Below are 4,268 nucleotides of genomic sequence, written 5' to 3' on the forward strand. Positions count from 1 at the left end.
TGTATGTGGGATCCAAACCCTCGGGCGGTAGCGCCGTCGTGCTTCCCAAGCGGCACACTTATCCAGTGCGCCACCGGGCCGGCCCAAAATAAATGCATTTTCTAATTTCCTTTGGAAAAAACATGAAGCTCAAAATGTTTATCTAATACCTTCATATTGCGAGCTTAATAGGTCCAACAGTTATTACTCACACTGAGTTTTAAAATGAATTTATTAAAGAATGGTCTTAGGAAGGCAACAACTTTTGATTTGTCATAAAAAAAAGTTGTTTCTTCATGTTATATAATAAAGGCAATGTAAGAGCTACAAGCTACAGAGTTATAAGCTTCTTTCTACTGGACTTCTCTGATAGTTTAGCACACTGTAATCATTTCAGCAATGCTAGAATAAATTTTAAAGTCTCTTCTATGCTTCTCTTCAAAAAGCGATGAATAATAACAGAAGATGGCATAAAAAAGCCTTTTCCCCCCATTCATTTGGTAGTATTGGAGCCAGTGTTTTTACCATCACAGGGAACAATTTTAACTTTATCCACTATAATAAGTTCTGTCACCTCTCTGAATTCAACATCATTCAATACAAAAGTACACACATTATTGCAGAATCCACACATATTTAGAAAGGCCCTGAAAGTGGCTCTGTTCCTGACCCTCTGAGCCAATGTTGAATTTATAGCCTTACTAAACCGAAGGAGAACTTAAAGGGCAAGATGAGGTGATCTGTTGAGACCATATAGCTCACCTAGGTTCTCCTGAAGACTGTTTCCTAAAATTGTATGCCACGTAACTGATATGTCATGTCTTAGGAGGAAGAAATTATTTTTCTTATTCAGACTTGCATTGATGTCCTGTGGGGAAAGCACACTTCTGCCACTGAGCAGAGAGAAGCGGGGTAGCCAGGAGCCCAGCAGGAGAAGCCTACTTCCCCAACCAACTCTGAGAACAGGGTTTTAGGCTCACCATATACCCACAAGCTGGTGGAGTTCTAGAGTGTCAGTGTGTTTATACTATAAAGAAATAATGAAAAAATAATTAAAAAGTGTTCTGTATCGTAATGTCCACATCCTTTGGATATTCCCACACTTTTCTTCTTCTCTAGGTTCCCAGCTCAAGATAGGCATTCTAGAATGACTTTCTCCTATTCACCAAGTACAGCATTTCATATGATCACATGCCAATAATCTGCCAGGAAGGCAGAGGTTAGTTGCTTATAATTCTCCCCACCTTTCTAAGAGCCATGAGGATACTAAGTCACACAGAGCCTATTCCTATCTCTGAACCTTGATGTTTAATCCTTTGATTTTGGCTTATTATTCTAACATATACAAAGAGGATTTTAATTAGTGAAAAGAACACTAAGAGTTGAGAGAATTTGGGTTCTAGTGCTGGCTCTATTCACCAACTCTAAGATCTTGGTCAAGCCCTTTAACCTCTATGACCTCATTTTACATATTTATAAAATGAGGATTACAGTTATCAAGACTATGATATAGTTCTTTTAAGGATCAAATGAGAAAATATAGATAAATTTATCTCATATACTATCTGTGGAAGAGATAAAGTATTATCATCAAACATTTATTGAGCCCTACCATGTGCAAGACATTATGGTGACCTGGGACTACTGAGACAAATGAGACTTGATCATTGCCCTTAAGAGCAATGAAAAAATAACTACCGATATAAGGTAGACAGTGATGTATGCCAAATAAGTTGTATAGGTACTGAATGCTATGAAAATTCAGAAACAGTTTAGAGAGCTGAGGGAAAGCTTAACAGAGAAGATGGACGAAAACTGGATCATGAAGACAAATAGAAGAGTACAAGTGGTAGGTACCCTCCTAGATGGCCCCCCATGATCTCCATCTCCTGGTATTCATGACCTTGTGTAATCTCTTCCCCTTGAGTGTGGGCTAAACCTACTGACTCACTTCTAATGAGCAGAATAGAGGACAAGTGATTCTACTTGTGAGATTATGTTACAAAAGAGCTGTATTTTCCATCTAGGGCACTCTATTTCACTCTCTGTGTCTCTGTCAGGTCACAAGCTGCATGTATGGGAAATACTCAGGCAGCCTAAGAGAAACCCACATGGTGAGGAACCAAGGCCCACCAGCAACCACTGTGAGTAGCTTGGAAGCAGATCTCTCTTCCTCCCTTTACTCAGTCCCCTACCCCCATCAACTCTTCAGATGAGACTGCCTCAGGCAACACTTAGATTGCAGCCTTGTGAAAGACCTTGAGCCAGAGGCACTTAGCTAAATTGTGCCCAGATTCCTGACCCACAGAAACGGTGAGATAAGTGTTTGTTGTTCTAAGCCACTAAATTGTGGGTAATTTGTTACACAGCAACAGAAAACTAATATAAGTGCTTTCTAAGCAGTAGGAATGGAACTGTGATGAATACGGAGTAGGCTGAGATGGCAGACACTTATGTCTGCAAGGAGGCCCAGGTAGAAATAGGGAGAAAAGGGTTGGCTCCACCAAAGAATGATGGATACCTGTGGCACTACCTTCATGGGGGAGGTGAAAGAGGGAGACAGGTACAATGTATACTCAAAGCTCTGTTCCTCACTACTGAGTGCTGGAATATGGCTATGTCTATTGCTTTCCATGATTCCTTGTGCACTATTTCTGAAACTTGACTTCACTGCTTGATACTATTCACTTATGCTGGGTACATATAAGGGTGACAGGGTTTTTAAGCTTAGTACAAAAGCTTAATCTACATCCACTCAAANAACCTACTGACTCACTTCTAATGAGCAGAATAGAGGACAAGTGATTCTACTTGTGAGATTAGGTTACAAAAGAGCTGTATTTTCCATCTAGGGCACTCTATTTCACTCTCTGCGTCTCTGTCAGGTCACAAGCTGCATGTATGGGAAATACTCAGGCAGCCTAAGAGAAACCCACATGGTGAGGAACCAAGGCCCACCAGCAACCACTGTGAGTAGCTTGGAAGCAGATCTCTCTTCCTCCCTTTACTCAGTCCCCTACCCCCATCAACTCTTCAGATGAGACTGCCTCAGGCAACACTTAGATTGCAGCCTTGTGAAAGACCTTGAGCCAGAGGCACTTAGCTAAATTGTGCCCAGATTCCTGACCCACAGAAACGGTGAGATAAGTGTTTGTTGTTCTAAGCCACTAAATTGTGGGTAATTTGTTACACAGCAACAGAAAACTAACATAAGTGCTTTCTAAGCAGTAGGAATGGAACTGTGATGAGTACGGAGTAGGCTGAGATGACAGACACTTATGTCTGCAAGGAGGCCCAGGTAGAAATAGGGAGAAAAGGGTTGGCTCCACCAAAGAATGATGGATACCTGTGGCACTACCTTCATGGGGGAGGTGAAAGAGGGAGACAGGTACAATGTATACTCAAAGCTCTGTTCCTCACTACTGAGTGCTGGAATATGGCTATGTCTATAGCTTTCCATGATTCCTTGTGCACTATTTCTGAAACTTGACTTCACTGCTTGATACTATTCGCTTATGCTGGGCACATATAAGGGTGACAGGGTTTTTAAGCTTAGTACAAAAGCTTAATCTACATCCACTCAAATTTAGGAGGCCTATATGTAAAAAGGTCCAAGGTGAGGTGAGCCCCTTTTTTAAAAACTCAATTCTAATTTTAAAAAGTCATCCCTTAGGACATATTACATAATAGATATTACAAAAATTTTTATTATTTTTATTTTGTTTACTCTGGATACCAGAACCATCTTTATAATAAAGCACATATGACATTCTATAAACTGTAAATAAAATACCATGTGATCTGAATAGTGTAAAAATTTATTTGCATTAAAATGTTTCCTTCAGGAATTGAATTCAAGATACCTTTCACTAAAAAGCAACAACAACAAAGAGTAACACTATAACCTAGGACCCTGAAATAATTGTCATGGTGTGAAGCTTTAGAACTCAATAGAGGTAACCTACAATAAACTTCACTAAAGTCCAAATTCTGCCATTAACTTCTTCCACAAAGCTTTTACTGAAATTAGTAAAAAATTAGTGAATAAAGCCAAGAAAATTTCACCTTTATAGTTATCTCACCTGAGTGAAAAAAGTTGTTTTTTTTTTTTTCATTTTATTTACTTGGCTATTTTACTTACCATTTGGAAGCCTGAGAAGAATACAAGCTCTCATCAACAGGAGTCGTTAACACATGATGGTTTACAACATTTAAATACTTCTCAATGTGAATCTGTTACAAAAAAGTCAAAGTTTAGACCATTATAGTGGACTTATACTCAGCTAATT

At 39.3% G+C, this 4,268-nt stretch overlaps 1 protein-coding gene and 1 pseudogene across 1 annotated transcript in view; both read right to left on the bottom strand.

The window, feature by feature from the left end:
• The window catches only part of IQCH (IQ motif containing H), a gene marked incomplete at its 3' end in the record, with an annotated part of 35,337 nt that overhangs the window by 23,821 nt on the left and 7,248 nt on the right, over positions 1-4,268 (bottom strand). The gene's annotated exons all lie outside the window — the stretch shown is intronic.
• LOC103590295 lies at positions 473-2,614 on the bottom strand (annotated as a pseudogene).

This window comes from Galeopterus variegatus, unplaced genomic scaffold, assembly GCF_000696425.1.
Source record: "Galeopterus variegatus unplaced genomic scaffold, G_variegatus-3.0.2 Scaffold794, whole genome shotgun sequence".
Classification (NCBI taxonomy): domain Eukaryota; kingdom Metazoa; phylum Chordata; class Mammalia; order Dermoptera; family Cynocephalidae; genus Galeopterus; species Galeopterus variegatus.